Here is a 12,335-nt window from a genome sequence, read left to right on the forward strand (position 1 = left end):
AAGGTGATGGCAAATCAGTTCTGAAAAAAAAAAAGTTCCCATACTTGCAGATACTTGACTTCATGAATCAGATACAATTAAATGGGGGGGATGATGTCACAAAGATGTCATGAATAATTAATTTATAGTCTTAAATTGAAGGGGTTTTTCTAGGTAAAATAGAAAGATAATCCTCAGACTGGAGACCCTGATGTATTGAAGTCATCACTCCAAAGCTCCAACACCCACATTAATATATCAGTAATTACAATACCTTCACTATTCTGCATTTGACTGCTTTATCATATCAATGAGACAAGCTTCCTATTGCTTTTCTCTCAGAAATAACATTTTATCTGTCTTCTGAAACATTTACCCAGGACCACAGATTTGAAAGAAAAACACTGCATAACAAAACACAATAGGGCTCACCAGTACTAAAGGTTATAAATGTTTTAAAAGAACAAGATGATTCTCTGCCAGAGTCATCATATATAAAATAAGTTTAAATTTTTATAACTGTGTCTCAGCCATTATCATGTAATTTTCCACACGGGAAGGATTGGCTATACAGGGAACAATCTTTATCTTAACTGATGCACACAGTCAAGATATAATCAACAACAGCTTTTTTTTTTTTTTTTTTTTCAAATTTCAGCTTCAAGATGTTGGGAAAAAAAATTTCACTATAGTAAACTGGAATTATAATCTTCTGTCCTTGACATAAATTACTTCTGGTGCTAATTCATAATATTATTTAGTTTGTGATCAGCATTTCATTTCATGTGATATAGAAGATTAATTTTATTTCTATCTGTACATTGAGTCTAGAGAAACATCAATATAAAATGTCTTTTTTTCTGGATCTCTGTCAGTGTTTATAAGGTAGATGGGCTATAATAACATAAAACTCAAAATATTATATAAAAATAATATACTGCCTGGAATGATATACTGTAACATATCTTTCATTAGCTTGCAATAATTATAGAAATTGAATAATTTTAATTGAAAAAATAAAAATAAACTCAACTTAAGATAAAATACCTTCATAATGTTACTTTAAAATGTTACATTAAAATATCTAACTAATTGAAAGATATAAAATTATCCCTAGAGGAATAATTTATGTTAATTTTTAAGAAGGGTTGACAAATACTTGGAAAACTGGATAATTAACTTCCATTATAATAATTGAAAGTAAGGTATTTCCAAGGACCTATGTGCTTTGTTCAGTCAACTTCTCTTTAGAAAAAATAATTATATTTCTGCTTAAGATATCTTTTTTACAATGATATATTTGAAGACATAATTAAAGGAGATAAAAGCATACATCTATGTTATGTAGATGTTTACTGAGACTGACCTATGAAAATTAGAACATTTCTCAAGTAAATAGATGAGAAAAAAATGTTATACTTTGATGTCATTCTCCCAAAAGATTAATTAAAAGTTTGAAGACAGCAATACAGTTATCTCTCTGTATGTGTATAAATGAGAACTAAAATTTAAAAAATTTAAAAATTTAAAAGCCTTTTTTATTTTTCTCAAATATATATATATATACATACATACCATAACAATAAATGTAAATTCCACAAATTCTATGGAAAGTCATTTAACATGTTATGTCAGATCTCAAGTCTGTAATTGTTCCAATTAGTACTGTGAATAATAATCAAAGTATTTCAGGTAATTTTAGCAAGATGGTGATTCCAGAGACAAGAAACTATCTTAATGAGTTACATTGATGTGTGAAAATGATTTAGAGCTGGTTCTGCATGAAAATAGATGAAGGCTGATTAAGAATCTTTAGCTAATGATTAGGTTCAAGCTTTTGAACTTTTGTATTAAAGGAAAATTCTCTTATGATTCTGCAAGGAACATGGAAAGCATGCATAATCTCTCTCTCTCTCCCTCTCCCTCCCTCTCTCTCTCTCTCTCTCTCTCTCTCTCTCTGTGTGTGTGTGTGTGTGTGTGTGTGTGTGTGTGTGTGTATTGGTTTACGTAGGAAGAACCTAGCTAAAGAGAAATACACATAAAGCCTACGAAAAGGAAAGAAAACAAATATTGTACCTTTACAGGGAGGATACATGGGATGAGGGTGTGGCTAACTGATGAGGATTTATAAGTCTGAAATAGATCTATCTTAGTCTCCTTAGTCTCCCAATGGGCAGCAGAGTGTTTGCTGGCTGCCAGAAAAAAAGCCTAGAAACTAGTGGATTGTGATTTCACTGAACTAGGACTGCATAAAAATCTTGGTTTACGTAGGAAGAACCTGGCTAAAGAGAAATACATACATACATACATACATACATACATACATACATACATACACACATACATACATACAGTGGTGGGATTCTGCCAATTCTAGGCGGTTCGGCCGAACCGTTTGTTAAATTGCTGGCTCGCCCCTCCCCTTGCCCTGCCCCTCCGCACCACTGGGCGAGGGGTCGGCGAGCCAGCAATTTAACAAATGGTTCAGTGTTTTTTTATAATTTTATTGGCCTCGCAGCTGCCGCGGGGCTTCAAAGGGCCGCCCTACAGCTGATCAGTGTTAAAAGAAAACAAATGAGTAGACCAACACCTGCAAAAATAAATGAGTAGACCCAGTGGTGGGATTCTACTTTGGTAGAACCGGTTGTTAAGTAGTTAAGTAGTTAAGCCAGTGGTTGCCAAAGTGGGCAGTAACACCCCCTGGGGGGTGGTGGAATGCCTTAGGGAGTGGTAAGAGGCAAGGTGGGCAGCAGGGGGGGCTAAGTGGCAAGGAGGTAGCCCCCACCCTTTGGCCTCACAGCACTTACCTCCTTGCAAGCAAACAGCAAGAAAAAACAGCCCCTTCAGCTTCAGCATCGGTTAATTAGCACAAGTTGATTAGATCGGCCTCCGGGCTCTCAGCTGATTTGCTCTCAGCTGTTTTGCCAGGGCTCTGTTGCTATCTGCAAAGAGTGCTGGAACAGATTTTTTTTTCCCTAGCTATGCTGAAAAAGTGAAACCGAAAGTAAAGCAGGGTCTTTGCTGCAACGTGACAAAATGAGGCAGAGAGAGATTTCTTTTTCTTTTTTCTCACCAAAAAAGGTAGGTGCAAAACTGCAAACAATGGGAAAATTAGGGCAAAAGAGGAGAGTTCAAGATTTTAAAACACAAAAGAAAAAAAGCTCTATTTAACTAGGGAATTGTAATAATTGAGATACTATTAATTGTATATTGTGTTGAAAGCAGAAATGGTTAAGTTGTGGTTTGGAGGAATATGTGGGGGAAATTATTTGGTTTATTATTATTGGTAAATATAATTAATTGATTTGTTATAGAAATGAAAGTCTGGAAAACATTCCTGGATCAGACAGATGCATTTATTTGCGCAAAGGTTCAGTGCAGTTTTTGGTTCTTGCAAAACTGAACAAAGACGAGCTATGATTTCACAATTTTTATATGTTTTCAAGACAAGGAGTTCTATGAGCCCTTCCGGCTTCCATATATGGTTACATTATAAATACATTATACTTACATTACACTTTATTAATTACCAAACCATTACATGCTAGTTAATAAAATTATTTTGGCTACACATTTTTACTACTCCATCATTTTACTAATTATTAAACCATTACAACTTTACTAACCCATCACTTTATAGTTTACAACTTTCCTTTAAGTGCTGTAATGTTTAAATGCAGAAATTTATAGCTATACTTTAAACAATAAGTAACTTTCTGTTTCCCATGTATGTCCTTTCAGATGTTCCCATTTAGCTGTATTTCCGTAGTTTTGATTCTATTAAGAAGATATATAGAATCAGTGTGTTTGACACAGTATCATAGGTCAAGTAATTATGAGGAACTCTATGATGTAATTGCTTAATTTCTTCTCCTTATCAGAGTCTGTCATCCACCAGAACACCATTCTTAGCTTTCCTGATGGATGACAGCTGGGTCCTCTTAGAAGATTTATTACCAATAATGAAGTTCAGCTGCCTCTAACAAGCACATTTCTTTCTTATAATAATGTGAATAGAGAGGTTCTCTCAAAGTTCAATAGAGAAGGTTCTTCAGAGTTCATGGATTTGATTTTATGTATCTGACTTTGTATGATTATTTCTTTTATTCACATTATTTCTTATTTGCTATATTTACCTCAGATTTGTAAGAAATTGGATTGCCTGGAAATAATTGGAATATTCATGTTCATATTGATTAATATACAAAAAAGGTAGTTATATAACTAATTGATTTATATTAAAATGTTGAATTTATATTAAACAACTGTAATATTACATAATTAACCAATGTGAGGATGGATATAAAAATAGATGACAATGGGAAGGGGTATAATATAGAATAGAAGGGAAAAATTGAATTTGATTAAGATTAGAGATGAAGATGAAGGGTAATATTGTTTTTTTTACAAAAATAGATGAGGAATAAATATGGCAAAAACGAAATTTAGAAATTGTAAATTTAATTGAAATGACTAAACACTGTTTAAATTTGTGAACCAGCCAAATACTCTGTTCAAAGAAAATACATTGTATGTTTGTATGTGTGTTTCTAATTATTGTTATTTATTCATATTTGTTCTCTTTTATTCTTTAAAGTTTAACAATTCATTCTTTATCTTAATATCTTTATATTTGTTTGGGGTTGGCTTTCTTCCCTTTCATCTTTTTTATTGTACAGCAATCTTTCTCCTCAAACCTACCACCTCTCTCTTTTCTTTCCTTCTTACTTTTTCTCCCCCCTTCTTCTCCTCCCTACTTCCTCTTCCTTTCTCCTTCTCCTCCTCTCTTCCTCCCTCTCTTACCCGCACTCCTACTCTAATTTCCCTTCCCTTCCTTCATCCCTCTCTATTGCTGTATCCTTTTATGCATATGGACTACTTACGACTGTCCTCTCATTTTATGTTTTTGCCCTATCTTGTCACCATGATGAAGAGAAGTAGTTGTGAAATGAGTGACATGGTTGTTAAGAATGCCGCAACGGGCATAAATGGGAGGATGGTCATAAGTGCGAGGACCGGTCAAAAGTGTGAAGACCAGTCAGAAATGACTTTTTTCAGCCCTCTGAGTAGTCCCTATGCAGATAGCTGCGCCCACCCGGTCACATGACCAGCTAGCCACACCCCCAACTAAGCCACGCGCACAGAACTAGTTGTTAAAAAAATTGAATCGCATCACTGCATACATATATAATATTTTGCTGATAAAGAAATATCATGGTTTGATATGGTATAAAATGGTTTGTCATGAATGTGATTGCTTGAGAGCTCCTGGATTGGAGCTGAAAGGCGAAAGGGATGCAGTATGCTCCCTCCCACATGCTGGGGCAGACCAGGTGTTTCGATAGAAACACACATACACACACACACACACCAAGCTATTTAGGCCTCATCAGCTAGCCATACCCTTACTCGGATTCGAACATGGGCTGCCTACATATTAGGCAGTTGTATTAACCTCTGAGCCACAGCTTGAAGTAGATCTATACTAGTCTCCCTTTATTTCTTTATCAGTGAAATATAAATTTGGTATAAAAATGGTTTGTCATGAATGTGACTGCTTGAGGTAGACCAAGTGCCTTGATAGAAAAACATTGTGTGTGTGTGTGTGTGTGTGTGTGTGTGTATGTATATGTATGTATATATAAACATAAAGATATATAAAATGAAATATGCACAAACCTGCACAAATACGTCTCCATATAAGAAATACACTGCTCAAACAAATAAAGGGAACACAAGCAGAAGACATCTGAGATCTGAATGAATGAAATAGTCTTATTAAATACTTTGTTCATTACATACAGTAGTTTTGTGTTCCCTTTACTTGTTTGAGCAGTGTATAAACTACTGTATGTAAAGAACAAAGTATTTAATAAGGCTATTTCATTCATTCAGATCTCGGATGTCTTCTGCTTGTGTTCCCTTTATTTTTTTGAGCAGTATATATGATAAAATGCATTTTCTGATTAATAAAAATGTTTCTGATACTGACATTAAGGCAAAATGGGGAACAACATCAGGAAAGGAATCCTGCACAAACTGACTCAAGTTTGTTTCTATGAAGCCTTTCAACTCTGTTCAGCTCCTCCTGATTATCTCTCATTGTAAAGATCAGGAAAAAAATCAGGTTTGTGCAGGTTTCAAAGGGCTAGGGAATGTTAAAAGGAGCCTCACAGGCTCCTTTTGCAATTCTCCAGATTTGCAAATACCTGCAGATGTTGGAGGAAGACTTTTCTGTAGGCATGCTGAAGCATCTTTCAAGTTTTGTGTTGGAGTCATTGAAGAAGGTCTAAAATAATTCATACCTTTTAAGGAAAATAGGTAGTCCTCAAGTTATCACATAATGGATCCTGCCCATTATGGTCATTATTCATGAAGGTTGTAAAGCAGGTCAATAATGTGACTGACCCAATTTTTTAAAATCTTTTTTGCAGAGGTCATTAAGCAAATGCAGTCATAAACTGACTACCATCATAGTTAAGTGAACATCACAGTTGTTAAATGAATCAATGACTATGAAGCCAGTTTTGTACGAAACTGGAAGTAATTCAGTTTTCAATTATAAAAAACTGTGATCACATGACCACTGGATCTTGCAAATAACCATAAATGCACCCAATTTTCAAATGCCTGTAGTGTAATCATGTTTCAAATTTGGGTCATAAATAGCTTCCAGGTAGGTTTGTCAGAACTTTGAACATTCGCTATATGACCAGTCATAGGTTGAGCACTATTGGTATGCTTTTCATACAATTATGAAGTTCTACATTATATAACTTGAGTTGGCCTAATAAAGACATGTCAGCAGGTTAGTAATACAGATATGCATTTTATTGATTGAGTGTATAGATTTGGTGTGCTGTAACAGATTGCTTAGGATAATAATCCATTTACCAATATACCTGCTTGAGAATTAGGATTAGCAACAAAGAGTATCTTAAAGATTGACTTTTAGGCCCTTCACCTGCAATTGTGTGTGTGTGTGTGTGTGTGTGTGTGTGTGTGTGTGTGTGGCTTTCATGCCAGTGTTGACTCTGGAAGACTGTCGGTGTTGACTCTAGAAGACTGCCTGGACAAATCCTTGAGTTTTCTTGGCAAGATTGCCTTGGAATAAGGCAATGTTTTGCCATTGCCTTATTCCTAGAGGCTGAGGGAGTATGGATGCCCAAGGTTGCCCAATTAGTATGTTCTAAAGTCAGAACTAGAACTCATGGTCTCTTGGTTTTTAGTCTGAAACCTTAAAACCTACACCTCTCAGAATAACGAGTAGAGTAGAGTAGAGTAGAGTAGAGTAGAGTAGAGTAGAGTAGAGTAGAGTAGAGTAGAGTAGAATAGAATAGAATAGAATAGAATAGCATTTTTTATTGGCCAAGTGTGATTGGACACACAAGGAATTTGTCTTGGTGCCTATGCTCTCACTCTACATAAAAGAAAAGATACGTTTATCAAGAATCATAAGATATAACACTTAATGATAGTCATAGGATACAAATAATATCAATATAAATCGTAAGGATACAAGCAACAAAATTACAGTCATACAGTCATAAGTGGAAGGAGATGGGTGGTGGGAACGATGAGAAGATTAATAGTAGTGCAGACTTAGTAAATAGTTTGACAGTGTTGAGGGAATTATTTGTTTAGCAGAGTGATGCCATTCGGGAAAAAACTGTTCTTGTGTCTAGTTGTTCTGGTGTGCAGTGCTCTATAGCGTCGTTTTAAAGGTAGGAGTTGAAACAGTTTATGTCCAGGATGTGAGGGGTCTCTAAATATTTTCACAGCCCTCTTTTTGACTGGTGCAGTATACAGGTCATCAATGGAAGGTAGGTTGATAGCAATTGTTTTTTCTGCAATATCTGTGCAATATCTGTGCATTTGGTTTTTCTTACCTAAATGTAGAACCAGTGGTGGGTTGCTACTGGTTCTCCCCAGTTCTTTCAAACCAGTAGTGGAAATTTTGAGTAATTCAGAGAACCAGAAATACCACCTCTGCCTGGCCCCGCCCCCAATCTATCCACTGCCTCCCAAGTCCCAGTTGATCAGCTAGAAGGAAAAAATCAGGGCTTACTTGACAAAGAAGAGGAAAAAAAAAAAAACAAGACACCATAGCTTTAAATTGAGAAGCCAGGAAGCCTCCCAACTGATCATCCAGAACTTATCTGCTCCTTGTAAACCACTCAGTGATGGTAGATTGAGGCCAAGCTGCCTGAAAGCGGTTTCTGATGCTCTTAGTGGTGGCAGAGTGGCAAAAAACTGTTTAAACTCTTGCCGCGGCACTACAAAGGGCCACCCTACAGCTGATCAGCGGTAAAAGGCAGTGTGGTGGTAGACCAGTGTGGTCCAAAAACAAATGGGTAGACCAGTATGGCTCTGCAAGCAGTTAAAAGCCTGGTATACCAGTAGTTCTGCTAAATCCTTAAGAATTGTTTGTCACATGACCATCAAACAATGCCCACAAAATAAGCCATGTCCACAGAACCGGTAGTAAAAAAATTTAGAACCCAGTCCTGTGTAGAACCTTACTTCTTTAACCATTAAATTTCATTTTGTTAGATAGAGCCCAATGATAGGGCCCAATCTGTCAAGATCCTTTTCTATCTTAAACCTATCTTCTGGAGTGTTGGTTATTCCTGCCAGTTTAGTGTCTCTGCAAATTTGATGAATTCCCATCTATCCCCTCATCTAAATAATTGATGATGTTATTGAAGAGTACTGAGCTTAACACAGAGCCTTGGAGTACCCCACTGTATACTTTCCTCCATATAAATGCAGTTCCATTCAGGATTACAGGTTGAATGCAGTTGATCAGTCAGTTACAAATCCATCTGGTGGAGATGCTGTATAACCCACATTTTTCTATCTTATCAAGTATAAGTTGTGGCCTACTTTATCAAATACCTTACTAAAGTCAAAGTAAATTATATCCATGGCACTTTTCTGGTCCAGTAATTTTGTCACTTTGTCAAACAATGCAAAAATATTTGTCTGGTATGATCTGTCTTTGATACACCTATGTTCATTTTTGGTTATGACTTTTTTCCCTGTAGGTGTTCACAGATTTGTTGGTTATCTTTTCCATAATCTTTCCAGGTATTGATGTCAGGCTGATAGTAGTTTCCTGGATTTTTTCCCCTTTTTTTGAAAATGGGAACTACATCAGCCTTTTTTCAGTCCTCCTGGTAGTTCAACAGTGCTCCAGGATCTTTAAAAGATATAGTTCAGTGCAGGGGTGAAATCTAAAATTTTTTGCTACTGGTTCTGTGGGCATGGCTTAATTAGTGGGCGGGGCTTGGTGGTAAGGTGACTGGGAGGGCGTGGCTTGTTGATCAGGTGGGAGTGGCCAAGTCAATGTCACTTCTTTGCCCTTTTTTAACCTACAAAACACAACACAACACAACTGGCTCACCCACAATATAAAAGCAGCTGTGCTAAACCCAAACTGGCCCCTGCAACAAGCAGGAACCTAACACAGGCACATAAAGCCCAAAAAACCAACTTTCACACTTTACACACACACAACACAACACAACACAACACAACTGGCTCACCCACAATGTAAAAGCATCTGTGCTAGACCCAAAATGGCCCCTGCAACAAGCAGAAACCTCTCACAGCCACAGTTATTGCTTAGCGCACTGTAAGCCGCCCTGAGTCTCCGGAGAAGGGCGGCATATAAATCAAATTTAAAAAAAAAGCCCAAAAAACCAACTTTCACACTTTACACACACAAAATTCCACATACAGCTTTGTGAGATTTTGTTTGTTTGTGTAGTTAGAGTGAAACACTACAGAAACACACTAAATTTCCGAAAGCTGCACAAATATTATTTTATTTTATTTTATTTTTATTTTTATATAAAAGCAGCTAAATTTAAAACTTCCTAAACTTTAAATGGCTAGGTCTAAAAAAAGAACAACTAAAAAAAATCCCAATTAACTATTTTTTTAAAATCTCCCAAAGGGGAAAAAAACTTACCCAATATAACAGGGGTCTCCAACCTTGGCAACTTTAAGACTTGTAGACTTCAACTCCCAGAATTCCTCAGCCAGCTTTGCTTTGCTGGCTGAGGAATTCTGGGAGTTGAAGTCCACAACTCCCTACCTGCTTGATTGCAGGCAGAGAGATTCAGTTGCTTGCTGATGCAATGGATTGCAGGAATTACAGTAAGACATTGCAACCAGCAGCTAAGGTAAGCAAGCTGAGGGGGGGAGAGGGAGGGATTTTTGCTACCGATTAGTAGGCAACTCAGCTGGGGTCGTCAGAGTTTGGATCGTCAGAGCCATTTAAAAGGAAAAAAAATGCTCTGATGATCATGAGGCTCGCTGGGCATGGGGGGTGGGAGCAGGGATTTTTGCTACCGGTTCTCCAAACTGTCCGCCGCCATCACTACCTACTTGCCTGAGCCGGTCCGAACCGGGAGCATTTCACCCCTGGTTCAGTGGTTCTGAGATCACATCTGCCAATTCCTTAAAAACTTTGGGGTGTAAACCATCTCTACAACCAATTTTAGTGCATTAGAACTATACTTACCTCCTAATGTATTTTAACTAAGGAATCAAGATATATATTTTACTCAAACTTTCTAAGCAAATACTTATTTGTACAGTAGGTTAAATTATACATTATAACATGAATAAAAACTAAACAGTGGAATGACTAGCATTTGAGGCAATGTGGTTCCTCTTTGTTGAAATGAATGTTACTTTATGAAAAAAAATCAGTCTAATATTTATTTTTAGCCATCTTTCTCCACTTATGACTCAAGGTATGAAATAGAGGATTAAAGACAAATGACTGTCATAATAATAACAACAACATGGCACCTGAGGGCAATATAAATCAATTTACACTCAGTCGTTCTTTTTTTAAAAAAAAACAGAATTGAGTTTACCATTAACTACAGAAGTTTGGCAAATGATCAATCAGTCATTCTGAAGAAAGATTATTTATCAAAACTGTCTTGAGTGGAAAAATGGAATACAAAACTAAGAATGGAACCAAATAATTCCAGTCCATTGTTTGTTACACTAGTATTTCCTATCTTTATATCCCTGAAATGATTTGCCAATGAAATTTTGATATAATCAAATATTCAGTACATAATCAAATACAAATAATCAAAATAATCAAATGATATAAATAATAGCCCCTATAGATTTTTTTCTTTTTCTCTGTAGATAAATCTCCTGTACAAGGGGAAAATATATCCTTGTAATTATTGTGCACTGGTATCTAGGGAGCTTAATAACAAAGTTTAAATTGCTATCTTTATGTATACAACTTTTTAAATAACGATCAAAGAAAGGGGTATATATACCGGTATATCTGTCTATATATCTATCCATATCTTTGTGCCTTCAAACCAGGGTTGACTCGTGGTGACTTTCTGGAGAGTGACTCTCCCAAGACTACCCAGCTGGCTTTGTGCCTAAAATAAGACTAGAACTAATGATTACCCAGCTTTGACCACTACATTAGACTGGCTCTCTCAAAGAAAAATAACAGAAATAAATTATACAAGTAATTAAAAAGCAACCAGAGGTAAAAATAAAATCTAAATTGAAAAAAAGTTTTACAAAGGATTCAGAAAATCTTAGTGAATGGCATTTCTGCTTAGCAAACATAATTATAAAATCTATTAGGATATAGGAATGTGTGAATATGTATTATGTATATCTTCATGATTTTAACTGATGAGCTTCATGATCTTAAAGCTTTAGCATTATCCACTCTCAAGCCAAAGAAAAATATAAGTATTAAAGTAAAATGCATCTCTTATTACATTCGTCTTTGTTATGGATATAAAGGTAAAACAATCAATGTAAGAATTTACACTGAATTATTTTACTCATATTAGAACTTCTAAAAAGTCATTTCTTTCCTCTTTAAACTATATTATTTCTATTGTTTTGGAATTCAGGATAAACAGTTTTGTTTAACACTTGTTTAATACTTAACACATGTAAAAATGCAGTTGGTTCTTTTCTATTAGAGTCAAGGAAGTTGATGATACTCAGAACTATTCTTTTTTCCCCTTCAGCATTCAATCATCTGTCTAATAGGATAATTTACCAGTTTGTTGATAAATTAATTTTATCCCTTTTCAGTCCTAAAATTCCTTTGCATTCAACTACATTGTCTTGTAGTTTCAGGTGAAAAATAGATTATAACCACATACAAAGAAGTGTTCTATTATTCTATAAAAATTTTAGAGTGTGCATTTCATTTCATACGAGAGAATTTTGTACCAAAAAAAACAAAAAAACACACGAATCGCAGTTTATCCTTTAGATTGTCCATCCTTAAGATTGTGACAACTCAATTGTTTCTGGCAATTGAGTCATTGTTTATGGAA

This window comes from Pantherophis guttatus, chromosome 4, assembly GCF_059756535.1.
Source record: "Pantherophis guttatus breed Tessera chromosome 4, ASM5975653v1, whole genome shotgun sequence".
Lineage (NCBI taxonomy): Eukaryota > Metazoa > Chordata > Lepidosauria > Squamata > Colubridae > Pantherophis > Pantherophis guttatus.